Below are 25,611 nucleotides of genomic sequence, written 5' to 3'. Positions count from 1 at the left end.
AGAGAGAGAGAGAGAGAGAGAGAGAGAGAGAGAGGAGAGAGAGGAGATGGAGGAGAGGAACATTCTGAGAGTCAGACTGGCAGGGGTTGAGTCAGTCCAAGCACTGAAATGATTCTGATGCCAGGTCAGTGAGGATTGTCTGAGCACAGTCTACAAACTGGGCAAGATAAGGGAGAGGGCAGAGAGGTTAAAACTCTCGGCCCCCCCCTCCCCCCCACCCCACTTCCCTCTCTCCACTGAAATCCTCTGGTGTTATTTGCTCACTTTAACTTCCTGCTTCCACCTGTTCCTGTCAGGCTATTTGAAAAACACTTGAGGTGGGAGTAAAAGAGGGATTTGGAAGCTTCCATCTTTTCCTAAATGTCCTTTATTTTTATGTCATTAAAGCACGAAAAAAACCTCTTGGACAACAATACCTTAAATTGTTTGTTGTATATTAGTTAAGATAACTAATATACAGATAAATAGATAATATGAGAGAGAACAATTATTCTGAATAAGCCATTTTGTCCAGCAGAGCTGGATTGTGGGGGTGGGGTCTGAGAGAAGCAAAATGGAGGGACTGATGCTGGGCTATTATAAACCTCAAAGAAATATCCGGGACCAAATATAGACAAATATCCCCTAGATCAGTTTTCTGTTCCTCTTGTCAAAGAAATCATAAGCTCAGAAAATCCTCTGACTGTTAACTATGGCTTTGGGTGATTTGTCGTTTTTGTAGGCTCCCAGGGTGCTTCAAAAGAAATTAACCTCTCAAAATGTGGGTGAGAGGGTGGGGTGGACAAGCATGCCTAATGGTCTAGGGGAGAGGGCTTTAAGTGGATCTATGCTACCCTAGCAACAACCTAAGAAAGACATCAATGCCTAACCTTGTTCATTTACTCTTCCCCACCAAGTGGTGAGAAAAGGACAGTTCATTCATAATAGTATTCATCTCTTTCTACACTGTATTTAATGTACATCCCTATAAGTAGATTGTATGAGATAACCTCCAAGCTCTGCTCTGACTTTTTTAACATTCAATGATTTTATGTTATTTGTTTAATCCTAAGAATATATGACATGTATAATATGAAACAACTAGGTATTTCCCTTTCTTAAAAGTTTGTTAGGTTAAATTGACATTTAATTAAAATCATTCATTATGCAAAGGTTAATTAATTACCTATTACTTATGAAGCCCACACACTGGGTACATACTGCTAGAATGTAAGGTCAGTGACAGCAGGGACTCATCTAAACTTTGTCATTTCCTCTGACCTTGGAAAAATAACTTGACTCCTCTTATTCAGCTTCCTCATCTCTCAAAAGATAGGTTGAACTAGAATGATTTGTAACATCCTCTGTAGCTTGAAATTCTAGGATTCTTTGTATACTTAAATTTAATTTAAAAGTATATAAAGTATTTATGGTTCCTGGTTTCAAAGACTTTACAGTTAAAAGAGAAAATGTATGTGAAAGCATTTTATAAATTATAAAATATTATCATAACCACAGTGATATATATTATACATATTATATTAATAATTTATTATCATAATCACAATGATAAATCACAACCCAAGGAGGAATAACAAATTTTTTATGACTTTAAGAAAAATAACACAATTACATTAGATTAGGTCTTATTTTTTTCTTCCTTAAATTTTCTTTACTAAAGTTGTATTGCAAGAATTTTCAGGGTCCTTGCTAGCCACTGCACAGGTTGTAGACAGACAAGTATACTATAATTTATTTATGGACTCAAGAGTGTGACACATACCATTAGTAGGTAGTGAACATATGTGTCTCACAATTCCACAGACAACATATATATAGTCTCTCCTCCTGAGCTGCATGATCAAGAGTTTGGATAAGATCAGGTAGGGCACTAGGCAGAAAAGGGTATATTTTTTAGCCAAAGAAAAAGGATGCTTAAACTGTTACAAAGGCCTTTAGCATAGCCATTTGCACCAGACCAAAGTAGACAATATTTTTTTTTTACCAACTAGTCAGGTAATTGACATTTTTAAGTTCCTGCTACTCAAATTTTTAGATAAGAGATGTGGGTAAATTCCTAGGAACAATCCTAAGACTTATGTGTTTTCTTTAGTAATGGGGAAGTGATTGGGGGAGGGGAGGTACTGAAGGAGGCATTTAGTATATTCATTATCATACAGAAAAAGAATGAAATATAGCAGCAAAAAATTGAGGCAATTTTGTTCTCCCCAAAATCCACTTTTAACAGTTCCAAAGTTTTCAATACCAAATGAATGAAAGTGCACATTGATTTATCACTTTGAGAAGGTAAATATACTGCCTGTTGAGCTTGTTTCTCTAAAATTATATTACTGGCATTTTAAATACCCTTTTTAATTAAATTTACAATTTTATTAGAATTGGCAATCTTCACTGCTACCATTGAAGGAGGTTAATTAAAATATAGACACTGTACTCAAAGTAATTAATCCTGGATTTTTGCTTTCACTAATTCTTTCATTTGAACATTCGAGAATGAAAATTAAAGAAGCATTCTCTTCTCCTTTCCGTTCAAATGGCCACTTTTAAATCACGAAAGTGTTTGGAATTTGTCTATGTGGCAGGGAGTAAGGACCGGGGTGGGAGTGTGTGGAGGTAGAGGGGAGTACCTGTCTCAGGCAGACAAACTTTTGTCCACTGGGTGCCACTGTCTTCCTTACTGGGTTAAGCCATCAAGTGGTTCTAAAATGTCAGATTTTCTTTAGCATCAGAAGGATTAATTATGTGCTTTTTCCCTCCCTGAGGAATTTTCTTGACTGTTATGCAAGGCTAACTTAATGAGAAGGGATTCTTCTTGGGGAATTTCATAATGGTTTCCTAATGACCAGGAGACACACACACACACACACACACACACACACATACACACACATACACACACAAACCTTAGTTAAAATTATTTTTTAATTACAAAAAGAATTGCCAAGACCACTGATCTTAATGACAGTAGATAATTTTTTTTTTTTAAATCACTAAATGGGAATTCTTAAAGGGACATTAGGAAAGCACATTAGATCCCTATGGTAGAGTAAGGTCAACATTAACAACATTGTTGAAACTATGGGTTGTGTACAGGGGAAGGACTTAGTTTGGGGGTGGGAGCTTTTTAAAAAGCAGCACAGTAATATGTTATAAACCCTTAATTAAACGACTGGAAACATTTGAAAATGTCTTAGACTGTCAGCGAGGTCAGGAATGGGAAACTTGCATCCTTAAGGCCATATGTGGCCTTCTAGGTCCTTGGATACATACAGCCTTTTGACTGAGTCCAAATTTTACAGAACAAACCCTTTAATTAATTAATTATTAATGAATTAATCCTTTTATTTACCTAGCAGCTAGGTATTGGGAGGTGGTATTGCCAGGTATGGGGAACTCTCCATCACTTTTCCTTCTCACCTTTCTTCCCCATCAGACTTACTTTCTTTTTTTCCACCATCAAATTTCCAGGCTTTGCCTATTGCTAGAAAACAAAGTTTTACTTTGTTGAATGAGATGCAGTGTAGACTATTTAGCTTTATCTGACTCTGGCCATTTTTAAGTTTATTTGACATTAACCTGGAAGAATCACTCCCTTTTCACTCTGGATCAATTGTATCAATATTGTGTAATTGTAGGATCAAGAATACTGAAGCTGATCCTGTCATTAGGGAGGGTAAATCTTACCCAGATTTTCTTGGTGTTTCACAGGGCTGCATCAGATCACAGGAGAATAGATTTAGAGCAGCAAGGTACCTCAGAAGTAATTTAGTTCAATCTCCTCATTTTAGAGATGAGGAAACTGAGGCCTGGAGAGGTGATTTGTCCAAAGTCATACAGGTAAAATGTGAGAGAACTCAAATTTGAACCCAGATCATCTGACTCTTAACTTGGGTATTCTTTCCACCAGACCACACTGACTTTCAAAATGGGTATTCCTGGAATCTAGTCCTAGTTCTTATACTAAATGACTTTGTGACCCTGGACAAGTAATTTCATTTTTCTGGACTATAATTTCCTTTTCTATAAAATGATGAGTTTGGTCTAGGAAACCTCTGAGGTCTCATGGTCATCTGTGGCTTTTTTTTTCTTCCTGAGATCTATTTATTACCTTTAAAAAAAAGGAAATTAACAATAGTGAATTATAAAGAATTTAAAAAATTTTCTGTGCATGGTTATTTTTACTTAATATTCTGCTTGGTATAAAACAAGTGTATAAGATTAAGATAATTTAAAATGAATACAAATGATGTTTCAAGTCCCTGTAGTTCTGTGATTATACGATATTGATACAGTTGATCTCTAGATCAACTGAAAAAGTTGATCAACTGGATCTCTGAAAAGGAAGCAATTCTTCCGGATTAGTGTCACAAAAACTAAAAAAATGACCAGAGTTAGATAAAGCTAAATAGCCTACATTGCACTGCATTCAGCAAAGTAAAAATTTATTATCTAGCAGTAGGCAAAGCCTAGAAATTTGGTGGTGGGTAAAAAGAAAGTAAATATGATAGGGAAGAAGTGTGAGAAGGGAGAGAGACAATGGGGGGGGGGGAGAGAAAGAGAGAGAGAGAGAATGGGAGAGGAAGAGAGAGAGAATAATAATAACAATAATAATAATTAGCATTATATAGCATTTTAAGGTTTGTAAAGAGCTTTACTTATGTTGTTTGATCCTCATATAACAACCCCATGAGGTAGACACTAGGGATATCTCCCTTTTACAAATGAAGAATGAGTTGGGCTTGGTTTGTAAGCAGAGTCAAAACTAGTCAAAACCAAGCCTGGGGTGGCTGTGTCTCATGACTCAGTAGATGAAGTAGAGGAGGTGGGGGAAAGGATGCCCCACCCCACCAGCCCAGTGCCCTAGGTAGAATCTTTTGTTCCCTGTCTTGGTGAAGTCTTTGTTGAGAATCATGGGGAGACAAAATGTGAAAGGGACTTTGATTGTTTGAAAGTTAACTACCTTGGAAGCTAGATCCTGTGATTCAGCCCTTGAGGCTGTTTTTTGAAAAGGCTAGAATTCTCAATTTTAAGATACAACTGAGCTCTAAAGAAGCACTTGAATGCTAGGCTGACAATAAGTCAAGTGCAGCTATCAGTTATTGAAATTCTATGGCAATACTTTTCTAGGAATAATCTGGGCCTAATTCTCTCCCTTTCTTCACCTCCCAGCCCTCATTCTCTTACTCAGCCCAGACCTAAATAAGATAGTATGTTATTTAAAAGACTTGGTAAACTTTAAAGCTCTGTATGAATACTTGTAATTGTAGCAGTAGTGGCAGCAGCAGTTGTTGTTACGTGCTTGTTGAAGGCCAGGTCTGACTAAGCTTCAGGTTTGGGATAGGAATGAAATGAGACTCTTGTAGACCACTCACCATTTAATAAAAGAAAGTTTACTTAGTCACAGAATGGAGAGATGCTGAGCCAAGGATGGGTGCAGTTTCTCTTTGTGTTGGCCATGGCGGCATGCCAATCAAAGTATGTGTCCAGTTTGAGGGAAGATCCATTGGTTTTCTGATTCCCACACTAGTTTTTGTGCTTAGGCCAAGAGGAAGCTATGTTAAAGGAAGACCCTGAGCCTTATTTCCCTGTACAATTATGTCTCAAGGATAGTATCACTACTTTTATGGGGGAAAAATAGCCTCACCTATATTTGTTATTCCTGCCTCATCCCACCCCTTGGTGGGAAGGTCCTAATCATCTTCTAGAGAACATTCTACCACTTACTCTGCTCATTGGGCTGTTACTAGACAGCCCTGACCTCAGGATTAGAAAACTAACATAGGGAACACAAGAAAAGGAAAAGAAAACAGCAAAAAAGTGGCAGAAAATACAATGAAGCAATGTACCAACCCCCCGAAGAAGTGACAGAATCTGGAGAAGAAAGACCAGAAATTCAAGCTTTACCTCCCTCCTCTGGAATGACTGAGTGCTTGATCTTAGTAACTTGATCCATGGGATAGGTCCAAAGCTTTACAATTCACAGTGGGTATCCCAATATAAAGTGGTAAAAAAAATGAATTAGAGAGGCACCAGGAGCATTAGAGTCAGCATAAATGTTATTTTTGACTAATTTTAGTCTGGACCTAAGCTAGGCCAGTTCAGTAATTCTGGATTAAGTCTAAAATTCAATGAAGTATTTATAAATTATAAAAAGTGATGAAAACCAAGATTAAAAGAGTAAAGTAACAGGAACAAGCATGTGATATGTAAAGTAGGGCCTGCTGAGGAAAAGGGGAGGGGAAAATGTGGGGTGAGGGCAGGAAGGAAATCAAAATGAAGGGGCTGCAGTCATACCTGAGCACAAAAACAACCCTACCCTTGGCAATAAGTAGACAAAGCAGGCTGCCATTCTTTCCAACTGACTACTCCCTCTCCGCATAAAACCAATATAATTTAGTTCCCCACATGGGCACTTACTACAGGGCCATCTGCAGTAAGATAGCTAAGAGGTCATGACTTTCTTATGTGCAGCCTGTCCCAGTGGTAGAGACATTGCTGAAACTCACTTTGTATTATACCCGCTCAGTATTTGCCACTCCAGCAGCCAGGACATGCCCCGTGCTTTCAGGGATACTAAATCTTTGTGCCTTTAGAGGCCTTTGCTAAAGGACTGCCCCACTTTTCCCACAAGGACTAGACTTTTGCAAGAAAGCTAAGACACCTTCCAACAGCTCTACTTCTGGGTCCTCCGAGCCTTTGTTTCTTGTCCACTGGGGGCAGCCCACAGGTAGCAATCTGAAAGAGCCCTATCAATTCCAGATCAAGTAAGCAAATGGTGACAGTGAGGCTGACTACACTGCTGTGCACTTCTGTGCCCATTCCACTGGACCTCGTTGCTGCCTACTCTCCCCCTCCCCAGTGTCAAAGTTATGCAAATTCAACAAATGATAGTTTACAGCATTAACTTCACATTCTGTTTCCTTAAAGGTGCAGAGCATTTTGTATCTCACTCTACAGTGAGATACTTTCTCATCCTCCCCAGATCAACAGGGAACATCCGAGGATATGTGACCAGCACCATCAGCCCCAGCAGAATTACACTGGCTATAGGGAGCAGGGCTCTGATCACACCTTCCTTTGCATGGTCCTTTCCCCACTCCAAGGGAAGTAATTCTGATTCAATCACCAAATGCTGTGGGCCAGTCCTGACTCAGATCTGTCTGTCAATTCCAGGTTGGGAATTGGAATGAACCAGTACTCACTCCTATAGCCCATCTAACAGTTAATTAAAGGAAATTTACTTAGCCATAGCATGAAAAAGATAATGGTCAAGGATTGATTCAGTATTGATTCAGCTAAGCAGAGCTTCCCTGTATCTGGGCTGGCCATACTGATGTGCAAACATGTGTCAAACCTGAGGGAAGCCAGTGATGGCTTTGATTCTGTGTTTTTCTACACTGGTATTTATACTGAGGTCACAAGAAAGCTATGTAACTTTAGTGAATAGTTTCACTACATTTAGAGGGGAACACTAGGCTTAGAAAGTCAGAGCTTCTCAATCTCCATATTGTGTTTTGGATACAGCGCTTACTTAGCACAACACAAGTCATATATAGTGGGCAGTTTTAAAATATTTGCTAAGAGGCAATATGTATAGCAGGCTGTTGATTGTAAAGCGAGGAAACAAGGGTTTGAATTTTCACTCTTTCTTTGCATCCCTAACACTTTACACAATGTTTGACACATAGTAGGTATTTAATAATTGCATTATAGACTGGCTAGCAATTACCAACCACAGGAAACACATGGTGATGTGTTTTTTACCTATTAAACTCACTACTAAACCTTTCTGAGCCTTAGTATCCTTATCTATAAGGAATTTGGCCAGATACTTTCTAAGGACTTAGAAGAGTCTAAATTCTATGATCCATTTATGCTGCCTATCTAAGGGTGGGGCTGAGGGAGGGAAGAGTGTTACTAAGAAAGCATTTTGTAAATCTCAAAGTGCTAACGTAATTTAAAGTGATTATTTTAAGTGTGATTATTGTTCATTTCATAAATTATCTCAGCACTAGATGTATAATTGGATAACTACATTTACAGACCCAACAGAAGTTATGTACAACTAAGCAAGAGGCAGGAAGAACAAATCATTGAAATCTTTAAACCAATTGCTTTTTAGCTCCTCTTGGAAAACAAAAAGGTAATAGCGACAAATATAAAATCAAACTCCCTGGTCTAAGTATTGCTTCTTTTCCCTTCCGAACAAACTTTGGCAAAGATTTTATAGCTAAAAAGCCGGAACCGAATTAAAAATAAAAAGTAAAGCCCCAAAGCTAGTTAATCAACCCCTGATTTATTAAGAATCAATCGTTTATGGGCCAGATGTATTCCTTTCAAGCTACCTTATTATATTATAGCTACCACTATTGCATATAAAAAATATGAACTTCCTTGACTGAGGTAACACAGAAGTAGAAACAACAGTCTTACTCTCCCTTGATATACAAACCAAGAAGTCTTTCCTTCTTGTTCCTGCCACGTTTCACATACTTATTTCCTCATTGACCTCCTAAAAGACTGTTGATGTTTTGAAGACGTTGGCCCTCCTTAGCTTTCCTTTTCTCATGTAGGGATCTAGGGTCCGTGAGGTAGGGAAAGCATTCTCTCCTTTTAGTGCTAAACACCTAGAATGTATCCTGCACTATTTTAGGTGCTGGCGCTACAAATATAAAAGCAAGACAGGTCTTACCTTGAGGGAACTTGCATTCTGCTAGGGGAATACAATATGCTTATGCAAAAGTCCAGAAAAGATTTATACAATATAAACACACAGGGATTTGTTAGGAAGCACTAACAACTAGGGAAATCAAGAAAGAACTATTGAAGGAGGTAGCACTTAAGCTGAGGCTTGAAGGAGAATTAGTGGTTTTAAGAGGCAGAAGCGAGTAGGGAGAAGATTACACTTTATGGGGGGTAGCCTGTGGAAAGGCATGGTGGTAGGACATGGAATTTTGTATAAGGGGAACAACAAGTAGGCCAGTTTGATTGGAATATAGAGGGTGTGAAGGGGACTAAGGAGTCATTAGCCCAGAAAGACGAACTACAGCCATACTGTGAAGGGCTTTACATGCCTAAAGAGTTTAGATTTTATCCTATACGTAAAAAGTAGTCACTGAAGTTTCTTAAGCAGTAGGGTGACATGGTCAGAACTGAACTTCAGGAATATCAGTTTGGCAGCTGTGTGGAGGGTGGATCAGAGATGAAAGAAACTGGACGCATGGAAAATCAATTAGCAAACTTCTGTAACAGCCCTGGCAAGAGGTGATGGGAGCCTGAACTAGGAAAGTTGTGATCTAACAAGGGGGAAGGGAACTGATGCAAGAGGTATTAAGGATTCCACAATTAAGACTTGGTAATTTATTGAATATGTACTCTGGGGTAGTGCGAATGAGAAGTCAAGAGTGACTCGGGTTGCAAATCTGGGTGCCTGGAAGGATGGTATCCTTGATAGAGAATATGGAAGTTAGGAAGAAGGGGTGAGTTTGGGGGAAAGATAATAAGTTCTGCTTTGGACTTTTAAAGTTTGAGATACCTATGGGGCATTTGGACGGAGATGTCCAGAAGGCAACTGGAGATGTGAGTCTGCAGGAACTCAAGAGAGAGATGAGGGCTGGATAGGTAGGTATGGGAGTCATTTTAAAGAGATGATCATTGAATCCATGGGAAGTGAGATCACCAAGAGAATGTGGAGAAAGAAGAGGAGAGAGTCCAGGATAGACTGCTAGGATATACCCTTGCTTGAAGGCAATGAGGGGAGAAAAGGAAATCTATGATCTTCCTATAAAGAAGATGAATGAGAAGGATTAGTCAGACAAATAGGGACTCTTCAATTAAGGCAAAATAGTAATAACTGATACGTATATAGTACTTCAAAGTTTGCAAAATACCTCAAATACATTATCTCCTTAGTACAGGTATCCTCAGTTTATAGGTGAAGGAATGGAGGCTTTAAGAGCTCCCTTGACTTGTCCATAATCACACTGTGGGTTCCTTAAGTCCAAGTCTACCCTCTATCTGACTCTATCTAGCCTGACTCTTGCCTCTTGGATCATCAGGGGGGATTAAGAGAAGATTAGATAACTAGGTGGTCCTGGGTCTACTACCAGCAAGATCTGAATTCAAATGTGGTCTCAGATATTTCCTAGCTGTGTGATCCTGGGCGAGTCATTTAACTCCTATTTGCCTCAGTTCCTAATCTGTAAAATGGGGACACACTGGAGAAAGAAGTGACAAACCACTCCAGTATATTTGCCAAGAAAACCCTATGTACAAGTTCATGGGATCATGAAGAATCAGACACAACTGAATGACTGAACAACAACACAAGATAAGACCAATTGTGAAAGAATATTCCACTAGCACCATGAAAGAAGAAAACTTATGTAATATATGTTCTAAATGTAGAAGGATTTGTTTTTCCTTTCCTTGGTCTTGTTAGGGTCCCTGTGACCAGGTCTTCTATTTCACCTTGGAGGATGACAGTGATTACAAATAGGGGGTCAGAAACCTGGGACCCAAGTCCCTAGGGCACTGGATCCTCATTCAGGCTCCTTTGTCTATTCAACGAAGGTGACCTTTCTGGAGGACCTTAGCGGTAAAGGATTCTAAGAGCATCCTTTAGATCCAGAAGCCCCCTCCACCTGTCGAATGTCTACTCACCCTCTTAAAGCTTGACTCAGAGAGATCAACTTTCAGCTTTGGACAGGTGGGTGAGGATGTGGAGACTATCAGGAGGTTATTGCAAGAATCTGGAGAGAGATAAACAAGCACACAGGTAGAACTGGGCAGGTCAAAAACCAGGTAATGGAAAATCATACCGTTTGGCTGCAATACAGAGTACGTGAAAAGGAAGATTGTGAGATAAGGCTGGAAAGGTAATTTGGAGTTAAGTGGTAGGAGCCTTGAATGAAAGCATTAGGAGTTTTAATTTATTCAAAAGGCAGGAGCGAATCTTTTTTTAAATAATAATAATAGCGAGTATTTTATGGCATTTTTAAGATCTTCAAGACTCTTTACATATTATATCTTATTTGATTCTCACAACAACTCTGGGAAATAGGTACTATTATTATCCTGTTTTACAGATGAGGAAACTATGGCTGAGAAAGATTAAATGACTTGCTTAGGATCACACAGTTAATAAGTGTCTGAGCCGTGATTTGAACTCAGACCTTCCTGACTCCATGACTGGCACTATGCCATCTAGTAGGAGGTGAATGTAATCTGGAAGTTCATATAGGCAATGGTATGAAATATAGATTGGTGAAGGAATAACTTGGAAGCAGAAAGAATAGTTAAAATAGTTTTGCAATAGTTTAGGTGAGAAGTGTGATCATAGTGTGAGTGCTATAGAGAGAATGGATGCATTTGACCTTTGGCAGAGACACACACAAGAGAAGAAGGGTTAGAAGGTATTTGATGGTATTGTCACTGCAGCGTGTTAAGTGTCAACAGCAGTTATCTTATGACTTTTAGCAGCTAGCCCATTGCACGAGACTCTCCAGAGATACAAATGACCCAGGGGAGCACAAACCCCGACACCGAAGAAAAGCTACCCAGGTAACCATGATCCCCAGAGTCATGTGACTTTCCTACAAACAAGTCTCATTCAACTCTCTCACTATCTTTCCTGACAACATAATTATCTCTGCATTACAAGTACAGTTAAAAATATTAGTCCAGAAATAATGTAAAGGTTGGGGTGGAAGTAGAGATTTGGAAGTCATCTGTACGGAAGTGAAAATTGAAGCTACGGAAGAGGATGAGATCCCCAAAAGAGAGGAATGAGGGGGTCAAGAACAGAACCCTAAGGGATCCCTACCTTTTTGGGGTGGGAAATGGATGAAAGGATTACAGGGGGAAAAGAATGATCTGAGAGGTAGGAGGAAACCCACAAGTGTGCAGTGTCATAGAAACCAAGGAAAGAGAGTATAGAAAGAAGAAGTGGCCAGCATTGCTAAATGCTGAAGAAATATCCAAAGGAATAAAGTTTTTGGTTTTTTTAAATGGCTATTGGATTCAGTAATAAGTCATAAAGGACCTTGAAGAGTTTTTTCAGTAAATCATGGAGATGGAAGCCAGGTTACAGGGCATTGAGGTATGAAGGGGTTCTTTTTTTTTTCTTTTTGGAGGGCAATTGGGCTTAAGTAACTTGCCCAAGGTCACACGGCTAGGTTTTTTGTTTGTTTGTGTGTTTGTTTGTGTGTGGTAAGTGTCTGAGGCCGGATCCGAACTTAGGTCCTCCTGACTCCAGGGCCAGCTCTCTACTCACTGCGCCACCCAGCCACCCCGAATGGTTTCTTTTTTTCCCCTGTCAGTTGGGGGTTTATTTTTTAAAATTAATTAATTTATTTTTAGTTTTCACATTCACTTCCATAGGATTTTGAGCTTCAAAATTTCTCCCCCTCTCCTCAAGATGGCAAGCAATCTGATATAGGCTCTACTTATGCATTCATATTAAACATATTTTCACATTAGTCATGATGTAAAAAAGAATTATAACTAATAGGAGGAACCACTAGAGAGAAGAAACAAAACAAAACAACAAAAGAAAAGGAAAGCAAATAGTATGATTCCATCTGCATTCAGACTCCAAAGTTCTTTCTCTAGATGTGAATAGCATTTTCCATCATGAGTCTTTTAGAGTTGTCTGACATCCTTGAATTGCTGAGAAGAGCAAAGTCTGTCAAAGCCAGTCATTGCACAATATGGTTGTAACTGCATACAATGTGCTCCTGGTTCTGCTCATTTCACTCAACTTCAGTTCATATAAGTCTTTCCAGGCTTTTCTGAAGTCTGCTTGCTCATCATTCCTTATAGCATAATAGTTGTGAATCAGTTCTGAAAAGGAGCTTCAATAGTCCATTAGTGTGAACTATTCTTTCCAAAATGAATTGTTTCTATAGTGTATTAGCAGTGAAGGGAAAAGATGAGGATTGGACCATAAGTTAAGGGGTAGCAGTTTTCTTTCTTTTTTATTTAGTTTTAAGGGAACTTACGTTTGTAGTCTGAGGGAAAAGAGCTAACAGAGAGGAAAGGATTGAAGAAATGAAAAGACGTTTTTCTATCCCCCCTCCTTTATAACTCTCCCTCTGTCCCTCAGTCAATAATATTTTTTGGGACCTGAAATAGCATTTTTCTTGCATTTACCTTGTCATAAATTTTATTTTACTTTTTTAAAAATTCACATATATATTTATTTTTTAAAAGCACAGAGGATTTTTTTTCCAGTTACAAAATTTCTCCTCCCTATCCCTTCCTCCACCCAGTGAGAAGACAAGAAAAACAAAGTCTATTATAAACATATATGGTCATGCAAAACAAATTTCTGCATTAGTCTTGTTCAAAAAAGAAAGAAAGAATATATGCTTCAATTTGTACTCTGAGCCCTGAGGTAGATAACATTTTTTTATATTGAGTCCTTTGGAATTGAGGTGTGTCATTGTGTTGTTCAGTTACTAAGTTTTTCAAAGTTGATTATCTTTACAATAATGTTATTACTGTGTAGATTGTTCCCCTGGTTCTGCTCACTTTAACTTTGCATCAGTTCAAACAGGTCTTCCCAGATTTTTCTGAAGCCACAACCTTCATAATTTCTTACAGCACCATAGTATTCCATCACATTCATATAATATGACTTGTTCAGCCTCTCTTCAATTAATGGGTATCTTCTCAGTTTCCAATTCTTTTCCACCACAAAAGTGCTACTATAAATGTTTTTTATATATATGGGTCCTTTTCCTTTATTTGATCTTCTTGGCTAATTCTTCTTGGGCCCTAGTAGTGAACAAACAGTATCCTTCACCCTTACCACATGACTGACTCCTTGTCTTTCGATCACATAATTAATTCCTTAATGATATATTTTACTTCTGTTCTTTGGAGTTCTTTATTGGTTGTATGTTGCAGCTTGCAGACCATGTTCTTCTCCAATGCCTTCTGTGTTATATTAATTTTTACTTCACTGGAGATCTTGTATTCCCTGTCTTACCATTACTTAGCAACCCTAGTAGAATGTTGGTATCACAGAATGGGTCTTTGCTTTCATGGACTCTTGGGGTTATTAAAGGAGCTGTGCAATTTTAAAAGCAATCCAGATTGTTCTCTCCTTAGTTAGCCCTGGGCCTAACTTGTCATCTATCTTAATCATCTGTTCAAAATAAACAGTGCTGTTGTTCAGTATTTTTACTCATGTCTGACTCTTCATGACCATTTGGGGTTTTCTTAGTAAAGATACTAGAGTTGTTTGCTGTTTCCTTCTCCAGCTCATTTCATAGATGAGGAAACTGAGACAAACAGGGTTAAATGATTTGCCCAGGGTCACACAGCTAACAATTATCTAAGGCCAGATTTGAGCTCAAGTCTTCCTGACTCCAGGCCTGGAGTTCCATCCACTTGGCCACCTAGTTGTCCCGATACTGACTGGTAAATATTTTATCAGAAGATCTGTCAGAATGCATATTGTCATCTGGGCAATAGACACTATTTATCCACTCAGTCTTTTCTATATGGATAATCAGGTCAAACTCCTTTGAGTTACTCTAGATTTCTTTTAGGCAGCTCTATAGTGTTATAGGGTTTCATGCAGTCAGCACAATGCCATCTGTATGCAGGAGGTTCTGAAGGACCTTACTATACACAGGAAATCCCTCTTTATATTGAATTCTTTCCTGGATCTTCTTATGAGGTACCAGTGAGATCCAAGAATGATCCAATCTCTATTTAATCCTTCAATAATCAGCATTAATTAAGTGCTTACTATGTACCAGGAACTCTGCTTTATGCCGGGGGTTAAAAGAAATGCAAAAAGAAAAGTTCCCTCTTTCAAAGAACTTACATATTAATGGAGAACAACATGCAAAAATATAGGTATATACTTACAGTATAAGATATAACACATAGGTACAAGTACATGCAGAGTACCAGGAAGGAAAAAGCCAGTGCATAGATGCAGCTCCCCATAGATGCTGAGAAGATGAAGTCACATACCAGGCCTTCTATATAAAGAAAGATGATTTCCTGACTGAGTCCCTGGATAGTTTAGGTACCTAGCCTCCTAGACAAAGAAGTGCCTGTGTCTTATCAGGGTAAGGATAGGGAGGAGAGTGGGGTAATGGGGGTGAGAAAGGGAAGAAAAATAGAGTATAATAGCTTAAAAAAGTAGAAGAATCTGATGAGTTTTTTAAGGATAGCATTTTTGGCAAGGAATATATCACCTTGTTTTATGTTTTACCTGATGTCTATGATCAGAGAATCTTTTAACTGGTGTTCTGGGATGTGCCCGTGTGTAATGGAAATGCAAATTTAAAGATCTTCCCTGCCCCTAGGCCCTTTGATAGGCTTAAGAGACTCTGAGAACCTTCCTTGATTTGAAAATATACTCTGTCTCCTAATAGGCTGAATGTGGTCACATGGAGCCTGTGGCAGGAGGCTTGGTTTTCAGGAATGCCCACACCTTGATGCTGTGTGATTGGGCAGTGGGTCAAGAGGGTGGTTACATTCTCTGACCCAGGAGAAGGCTATATAATCCCTGATGGGAGGCTTTGCTTTGGGGCTCACTTTGAGAAGTGTTCTGTGATTTGATCAGATGAGACTCTGGGAAGCCATTGTTGAGAGCCCCCCGGCTTTGAAAAACCCAGATGCTGATTTGGTATGGATGTAATGGTTGGACAATTTGGAAACCTGTCTACTTGATCTGTTTCTCTGTCTTGATAATTCTGTCTGTATACTCTGAAGTTCGGGGTGCTGACCTTTTCCCCCTGAACTAGGTAAATGATACATATTTAACTGATTAAAGTAAGCTTGTTAACCCATTTTGAGTTGCTTTCCTTTAACAAAGCAGATCTAAGAACCTGTGTTGGCAGCTACCCTGGGGACGCTGGGGTGCTTGCTGATACACCGCCTCAGAAATTTAAGTCTGATACTGGAACAAAATGATACATTTCAGGTTATTCAATAGTTAACCAAAGGAGATTTACTTAACCTTAGCAGGAGAAAGATAAGCAACAAGGATAGGCTTGAGGACACCTAGAGTTGATTCACATGAACCAAGCTCCCTTGCCTGATTTACTCATCATGATCTACCAGCTAAGCAGCACGGAGCTCCCAGAACTGCTTTGTGGACAGGCATAAAGTTCCTACAAAGTGATGTCAGTGGCCTGAGCCTTTAGTCCTCTGAGCCAGTCGAGACCTAAAGATGATCTCAGTATCTTTTCAGGAAAGACTAGCCTTCCTTGCAAGAAGACATAAGTTAGAATATTATTCCTACCACAACTGGGATATGGGAGCTGCAGAAACCCTAGACTTTGCCCTTTATATTTTGGTTCAGTCTTTGGTTGGTGTAATGTTAATGGGCATTGAAGATCTTCCTTGCCCATTAGTAAGCCTCATGCAGAGCCCAACAAAAGAAGCTTGTTTAAGGAAGGCATGTTTTTCAGGAAGGTCCATACCTTTTGTTACTTTGTAATTAGGCAGTGGGTCATGAGGGTTATAATGCCCTCTGACCCTGAAGTGTGTGTGTGTGTGTGTGTGTGTGTATGTGTATACACACACATACATTATAACCCTCATGACTCACTGCCTAACATATATATGTATATATGTGTGTACACACACACACACACACATTAGCATTTTGCTTTGGGGCTTATTCATGGGAAGAGTGTTTAGAGACATAGCCAGTTGACACTCTTGGTGCTTTTCTCTCTGGCAACTATGTATGTATGTATATAATGGTCAGACAATTGGGTCTGTCTGTTGTTCTGTGATGTATATATTATTTGATCAGACAGTTAGAAGCCCTGCCTGTTGGTCTTTATGCTATTATTTCTGCTTGTAATTTCTATTTGTATTTTCTCTGAAGTTCAGGGTGCTGACTTTTCCCCCTGAACTAAGTAAATGATATATGTTTGATTAAAGTAAGATTGTTAACCCCTTTTGAGTTGTTTTCCTTTAGAAAAGCAGATCAAAGAACCTGTGGTAGCAGTCATCCTGGGTATGCTAGGATGCTTGCTGTTAACAGTTGGTCTCATAGGTTTGGAGCCAAATCTGTAACCCTTCCCTTCAGAGCAGGAAATTTGTTTTTCTAGGAACTCTTAATACCTCTGGTACTATTCTTTCTCTTAAAACTCATCTAATCTTGCCCTGGTAAGACAAAAGGCACTTCTTTGTCTAGGAGGTTAAGTACTCAAATTCTCCAGCAACTTGGCCAGGAAATCATCTTTTATCCAGAAGGCCTGGTAAGTGGTTCCATTCTCTCTAGGGACACAGCAGCATGTATGGGGAGCTGTGTGTATGTACAGGCTTTTTCTTTCCTGGTACCCAGGCCTGCTCTCCCCTCTGCTGAGGCCCTCTAGTCTATGTTCAGCTCTCTCTGAAGCTGAACATAGGTCAAGCACAAGTGTTCTGAACTAACCAATTCACAACAGCCTGAATCAATCCACTCACAAAATCATAGATTCATAGCTGAACAAGACCTTGGAGGCCACCTAGTCTAGCCTCCTCATTTTAATAATTATGTTTGATGCAATCCTGCCTCTCTACCCCACAGTCAGTGGGGATCGATCAGAGGCAAGGCCCATGTCCTTGAGTAAAGAATCAGAGTGCATATCCAGCAACATGGGGGCACCCCAGTCAAGTAAACTGGGGTTCTCCGCTATAAATAAGAGGGCAAAGAAGGAATACTCTGGTTTTGAGCTGGGCACAGAAAAGGGATATGTTTATTGAAAAAATTAACATATTTTAGAGAAATATGAGAGAGAAGAAAGGCAAAAACAAAATAACTTGTTAGGCACAACTGGGAATTTTCTGCTTGAAGAGTTTACCGCAGGGGTGGGGAACCTGCAGCCTTACTGTTAGATGTAGTACTCTAGGTCCTCAAGTGTGGTCCTTTGACTAAATTCAAACTTAATAGAACAAATCCCCTCAATAAAAAGATTTGTTCTGTAAAACTTGGACTCAGTCAAAATGCCACACCCAAGGACCTAGAAGGCCACATGTGACCTCAAGGTTATAATCTCTCTACCCCTGGCTTATCCTATATCTCACTGCCATTTAGGGAAGCTCTAGCATATTGAAATAATACCTTTAGCACATACTAACCTCTTTACAATTTTTTTCTTTGCATACTACTTGACTTAAAAAAAATATGCAATAATTTTAGTTACTTCCACAACCTTCCAGCCCATTTGAGATGCCTCCTATTGTTCTCTTTTGTGCATATTTTTTTTTGGCTTTTTGGAGGGCAATTAAGGTTAAGTTACTTGCCCAAGGTTACACGGCTAGTATTTTTGTTCTTCTGTGCATTTTTTAAAAAGTGTTTCAGTGACTTTCTTTTTTTGGCATCACTGTTGCTAACTCCTCCTCTCCTTCCCCCCTCCAATTAACAACTAAAAGAAAAAAAGTCCTTCATAAAAATAAGTATAGTCAAGTTAAAGAAATTTATGCAGTGGCCATGTCCAAAAAATGTTCCTTTCTTTTGGCATCTTGAGACCCTCCCTTTTCTCTCATATATCCTCAGGAGTTACTGCATTCATTAGAGTTCTTAAGACAAAGTTATTTTTCTTTATGACGTTATCCTCGTTATAAATTGTCCTCCTGGTTCTGCTCACTTTACCCAGGATTCTCCAAAATCGTCTCATTTCTTATAGCACAAAAACATGCCACTGTATTTACATACCATAATTTGATTGGCTAGTCCAGTCCCCAGTTGATGGGCACCTCTTTACATTCTTGTTCTTTCAGTTTTCTTTGTTTGCTCCTTTTAATCTTCACTTCGGGATCAGGAAGTCTGTCTGGCTAGGGGCTATTGCCTCTCCCCTCTGTCTATTCTGTCTTAAAGCCCATCCCTCTGCTCCTCCCTACCCTTGGAGTTTAGACAAGAACAAAACCAGGGCCATGAACCAAACCTCAGCAATAGGTTAAAGCATGCCTTCTTTAGATATTCTTGTAGTCTCTCCTTCTCAGGTTCTTTTGGTCATCTCCATTAGTCCTGATCTATATCTTGCCACTGGACCCAGAAGACTTTGGAGGAGAAAATGAGGCTGATGACTTTGGTCAGCCCTGCCTCCCTTAAATCCAGTTTGCTTGCAAGTCAAGACATTACCTTCCTGATATCATTGGTTCTCTTTGAGAGGGAAGGACAAACACCAATGCCCCAGTGATGAGAAATAGTAAATTTATGCTCCTTTCTTTTACACTGGTGAATTCCTTTTTTTGTCCTTCTGTTTCTTTTCTTAAAATCTTCCAAACAGAGCTGACCCATCCCCAAGTCCTCTGGTTTTTGTTTTGAAGACATCAAGGCTCTGAAGGAACCCTTGCTTCTTCACTACTTTGAATTCTGATGAAGATCTTGTCTCATGAAGGTTCTCCTTTGTATTTTGACACCAGATCAAACATAGTTATGTCTCACTGGAAGATCCACTTACTGAAAGTTTCTGAATCTAGCCGTGGACCCTTGGCTTTGAAACATGGGTGATTCTTTTTTTTTTTTTTTTGGTGATTCTTTTTTTTTACTCTTGAGAGGTAACATTCAAGACTAGGGCTGAAATAATGCCATGGGTTAATTCTGACTACTTGCTAGCTCTGGTTTACTGTACAAGAAGTAGTTTCCAAAGAGAGAGAAATCCTGTTTCAATGCTTGTCTTTGTAGAGATTTCTTCCTTTCGGATTATGAGACTGTGCAAAGAAAACAATGGAGTTTGAATTAAACAGCAGCTGTTTGGGGTAAGAGGAAATAGCCAACAGCAGCAGAAAAGGGAAGTTTCTTACAGTTTGCTTTCTCTTGGGAATTTTAACAACTTGGCTAATATTTACCCTTAGTTCTCAAGGCACATCCGTGTGCATGGTTGTGAAGTTTAGAGAAGAAACAAAACCAGGGCCATGAACCAAACCGCAGCTATAGGTTAAAGATTCATGAAAGACAAATGCTTATTTACTCACAGCTTTGTGAATGACCTTCATTCCTCTTGAAAGAGTAAGCTTTGAGCCACTAGGCCTGTTACTTCTGTTATTGGGGGTCACTGAGGCTGATGGACTGCTTGAGTTTGGGAGTTTTGAACTATAAGCAGTAGGGTTAAAACCCATCAGCAGTTTGTACTAAATCTGGTGCAAATATGCAGAACCCCTGGGAACCCCTGGGGACCCCTGCCTAAAAAGGGTGAATAGGTTTATTTGTTTAAAAACAAACAAACAAGGGGGGGGGCATGTGGCACAGTGAATAGAGAACTGGCCCTGGAGTCAGGAGGACCTGAGTTCAAATTTGCCCTCAGACATTTAACACTTACTAGCCATGTGACCTTGGGCAAGTCACCTAACCTCAAGCGCCCTGCCCTCTCCCCTCCAAAAAGCAAAAAAAAAAAACCCAAACCCCAAAACAAAAACAAAACCAACCAACAAACAAACCAGAAGCCCAGAGCATGTTAAAACTTCTATGCTTACAAATAATTTGATTGGACTTACAAGTAACTGCTGCTCTTCTAACCTGAGTGAGAGAGACCCAGTTTAAAAAAAAAAAAAAGACTTTGAATTGTGCTCTGAACTAAACACAAGAAGGCTTTGCCTTTTGGCAGCCTTCCTCATCAATCAGAAAGTGTTTTTCTTTGTTTCTGACTTATAATTCAGAGAAATTTCTACTTCAGACCTCTTTTATACTATCTGTCAGCATTGCCATATGGCATATGGTCTGTGAGTAGCTATAGACTGAACGTGATTATCATGCTGTGGAAGAAATATCTTCTCTCTAAATTCATATGACAGGTAACTGGTGCCAAAATAGATTTACCTTAAAACAGAAATTATAGAGATAAAAAACCCTCTGCTTTATTATTATGCCCAAGCATAGGTTCAAGCCTCAGAGAAAACCCAAACTCTCATTAGAAGTCCTTACACGCCCTTTTTATAGGAAAAATTATGTCAGAATGACAGAGAAATAATTATTTTACATATCACAATACTATATATTCCTCTTAGATCATAAGAATTAAAGACAAATCTATAATCTGTATGCTTTTTTTTTGGTAGGGCAATTGGGGTTAAGTGACTTGCCCAAGGTCACACGGCTAGTTTTTGTATGCTTTTTTTCAACGTCACAAAAGTTGAAACATTAAACATAGTCATAATCTCATATATGGAAACAAACTTCATCAAACTCTGTAGGTAAACTAAGTCAGGCTATAGATTAAACTATATCTAGAGGGGTCACAAATAGGCAAATTGAGGAAGATGTGTATGTTGCCAAGGAGTCAGGGACAGTTGAAATTCTTCCTCTAGTTTCTTCATTAAGGAATGTTTAAGGCTTTTAAATAAATTTTCATATCCTATGGAATAAGTTTTGGTCAATTCAACATCTTTTTTTTTTTAACTAAGAGAAACTTCTCTTACCATGATTATTCCATATGTCAGGTTTTGGTCAGGTGAGGTTAATATTAACAGAAAACAGACTTTCAGTTAGTGAAAAAATCACAGCAGGAATAAAAGGAAATCTCATTAGTCCACTCAGTTACTGTAATGGTCTCCTGCCTGTTTTCCCTGACTCCTAGGTCTTGCCAATCTGTCCATTCTTCTGACAAAATTATCTTCCTAAAGCTTCCACAGCTCTGACTACACTATCACTCAACTTAAAAAATGACAATAACAACACCAGTGGCTCCTTACTGACACTAGAATAAAATACAAACATTTAAGATTTAAGCCATTTAAGACTCTCTATAATCTGATTCCAGCCTATCTTTTCAGCTTTATTTCACAGCTCAGATGCCATTTGCTTCATGAAGCCTTGCTCAAATCCCTTAATTTTTAATACACTTACAATCTTTAACATTTTCCTAGAACATTTTTCCTCATTTCTCCCTGCCCCTTTTATATCTTTAAATTATACTTAGTGTTCATATTTTATCCCCTCTTAGAATGTAAACTTTTTGAGAGCAGGGTCTATTCCTTATTTTCCTTTTCATCCTTAGTGCTTGGCGCATAAAAGATGTTAATACACATTTATTGACTACATCAATTGATACAGTGGATCTTTCTTCTTGAATGTCAAGACTTTCTTCTTATCCCTTTACATTGGGCCATCTCTGATAGCCAACAATGAAGGGAATTATTATATCATTTTATAGAGGCATAATAAAATAGATTTTCTCTTCATCTTTCCAAAAATGCCAGTGTAATTTTTATTGTTTTGTAAATTAAAATTTCCAAAAGAATGACAGTCAAGACCTTTATATATGATGATTATCAGAAGCATACCAAGATTGGCCCATAATGCACTGTTTCTGTTATAACAGTGCTCTTTTGATGTTGTTTGTTTGAAGCAATTAATGTGTTCTGGATAGGAGTGTTTATTCCTAAAGTTGCTCAGAAATTTTGCCTATGTTCCAAGATTGAATTATAGTCCTCTTCTAATGAAATCGGTCTTTTCCCTGTATTTTAAAATTAACATTGGTACTACTTGTGACAAAATTGAGGACGGCATCAGTGTATCTTCTAAAAGATTTGCTTGTGCTATGAACCATAGTTATCCACAACTTTCTCAAACAATGATAAACCCATGCTGAGGCAGCATATAAGATCTAATGTTAACCTTTACTCTGTGGCACACCTTTTTAAGTATGAATTAGTAACCATAAAAAATAGAGCCACAAAAAGAAGCTGGTGAAGAGATGCTTATTATTTTAAATAGGAAAACTGACAATCCATCTTTTGTTGTTGGAGGTGGGATATGTGGCACTGATGGCCTGTTACATAACTAAACACTTCCTTTCCCCAGCAAATGCCAAGAGAAAACTGGTTTGCTTTAAATAGCTGAATGGGTGCTGGTAAATGAGGCTTTCTCCTCCAAGAAAAGTTGAAGGACATGTCCAATCTAACTTACAGATTTGCACAGGTGCCCGTTTGAATGGACATAACTGAGTTTCTGTATCATGTGTCAATTTTGGTAGTTAGATTGACTTTCTCCAATGTTTCTTGTTCTTTTTTTCAGGAAGTTGTTTGAACGATATATTGTTGCATATATATACATAATGTGTGTATGTGTGTGTGGTGTTGGGGATACTCAGGGTAGTTTCTTTAGATATATAGGTCCAAGATTTTTTATTTTTCTGTTTTGAAGTTTGTTCCTTGACCTTAAGTTTAGAATAGAGGAATATGGAAAATATACGATGACAATTATAAACGTATTTTAAAAGATTTTCATTGATATGTTTTGTTTTTCATCACCGAGTCCTCCCCCACCTTCCACTTGCACAGGTTCCCATTCCCCCTCCCAGAGTGCCTTCCCTTAAAATAAAGGAGTTGTTTAAAAGGAAGAAAGAGGAAAAAGAAGAAAAAAATCAAATTCAATAAAGTCAATTGATACATTGAAAAAAATTCTGATAGTGGACCCCTGTGATAGAGCCAAAGTTCCTCATTTTCCCACAACAAAGATAAGTTTTACCTAAAAGGCAACAAAGCTGTCCCTGGGACTTGACTGTCTCCTGCTTCCTTTGATACAGCTTCCTGGTCATAGAAGCATGCAAAAAGTTCTATCTATGTAAAGTCAAGTCCCTTGACCAGCCCCCTTTCCCAAGCACTTCTCTGCCCCCTACCCAAAACACATACTTGTCAGACTCTGAAGACTGTACTCCATATTGCTTACTAAACATGTTTCCATATGGAACGGAGGGGAGGCTATATGTCTTAAGAAGACAAGAGTTTGTGTTTCCTTTCAGTTTAAAGGCCAAACATATCTCCTTTTGTTAACTGTTCAATAACTTACTAATACTTCATTTCTTCCCAACATCAAACCTGAACTATAGGGTATGATAGGGTATGGGAATTTGACCTGTCTTTAGCAATCCCCTGTCCTTGAGAAGGAGTGAGGTGAGGTGTCTTCCTATATCTCTTCTTTGGAGCTAAATGTATTTGCAGTTTTACAAAATTCAATTTTGACTGTTTTGTGGTTATTGATTTTTCTATTTAAATTATTATCGTTTGTTATGAATATTGTGTTCTTGGCTCTGCTCATTTATGCTTTGCATCAGTTCATGTCTTTCCATATGTCTCTATTCTTATATTAATAGTAATATTCATTTACATTAATAGAGCACAATTTATTTAGCCATTCCCTTATCAATAGGCATCTACTTTGTTTGAGTTCTTTGCTAATACAAAAAGTGCTGTTGTAAATATCTTGGTATGTTTACAGCTTTTTAAATTTTTTTTGTCAATGACCTCCTTGGGGTATATGCCTAATAGTGGAATCTCTGGGTCAAGGAGTATGGAAATGTTATCACTTTATTTGTGCAATTCTAAATTGATTTCCAGAATATTTCTACTAACTCACAGCTCTACCAATAATGAATAGATGACTTTTTTCTAAATTCCTTCCAACATTAACTATTTCCATCTTCTATCATCTTTGCCAGTTTTCTGGGTGGGAAGTAAAACCTCAGGGTTTGGTTTTTTGTTTCTGTTTTTTTTTTTTTTTTTTGCAATTTTTATTTATTAGTACTTTGGAGCATTCTTTCATGTAATTCTTTTCAGAACTATTTGTCCATATCTTCTGACCACTTGTGTATGGGGGTCATATGTGTATGTATATCTATATCTTGGATACTCAAAGTTTTTCAAAGAAATTAAATACATTTTTCTCTTAGTAAACTACTTCTTGTCTTATCTTGGGTGCAATAATTTTTTTGGTGCAAATTTTTTTTTTCAATTTCATGGAATTAGAATGATCTATTTTATACTTTTAGAAACCTTTGTCCCTTCCATGGTTAAGATGCATCTTCTATCAACAGCTGTGAAAGGATTTGACCTGCTTTTTGGTATAGCATTAAATTTATTAATTAACTTCGTCTATTGTGAAATTTTACTGAAAGAAATAGATAATTTAACTAAATTAAATACGTCTTGGACTTCACTTACCATTAATTCAGAAGTATTTTCAAATATCCAAACATGACTGGGTCATTAGGGCAAGGATGAAGTATTTCCTTGATGCTATAAAGGCTATATAGTAACTAGTGAAATGTTTTATAGTTACTGATGTTCAGGTGTAGAGACATAACTAGCATGGGGTGAACAGTTTTGTCCCAGGAACAATGACATCTGAAGGGATATGCTTTCTTCCCAAGTACTTGGATCCCAGGTAGAAAAATAGAGACTAGTAATTCTTCTTCTCATGTCCAAAGTAGTTAGCCACAGCTTACCAATTAATGTACTGTGTTCCAAAAGTTTATTTGCAAGGTATTTGGACCTCAGAATACATCTCCCCCCCCCCCCCCCCTAGAAACACTGTTATAAATGGTTGTTAGGTTTTTGCCTAAACCTGTAGAACCGGTTGAATGTATGGGAACCATAATGCAATCTACTATGTATGTAGAACCTAACCACTATGTGTAAATAGTTCTGTGCAATTTATTTTAAAAAAATTTTGGTCTTTATTAATTTGTTTACTTTTAGTTTATAAGATTCAATTCTACAATTCCTCGAGTTTCAAATTTTCTCCCTCTCCCTCCCCCCCCCCCCCTTTTACCCCCCAGGTCATGGCTTGGAGCTATAGACTCCCTGTTTCACCCGCCTCTTTTCCCCATGTCGGTAGACAGCGCTTTGCCTCATGGGCTTGTGAGAATC

The 25,611-nt window shown here is 38.4% G+C and overlaps 1 protein-coding gene across 1 annotated transcript in view; it reads left to right on the top strand.

Moving 5' to 3' along the window:
- Positions 1-25,611, top strand: part of CCDC192 (coiled-coil domain containing 192) — a 338,981-nt gene that overhangs the window by 79,255 nt on the left and 234,115 nt on the right. The window lies entirely within an intron of this gene.

The sequence above is a fragment of the Petaurus breviceps genome, unplaced genomic scaffold (assembly GCF_028583685.1).
Source record: "Petaurus breviceps papuanus isolate PSGF00001 unplaced genomic scaffold, PetGlider_PUasm1.0 183, whole genome shotgun sequence".
Lineage (NCBI taxonomy): Eukaryota > Metazoa > Chordata > Mammalia > Diprotodontia > Petauridae > Petaurus > Petaurus breviceps.
The sequence above is the reverse complement of the archived record's forward strand: the minus strand, read 5'-3'. Positions and strand labels throughout refer to the sequence as shown.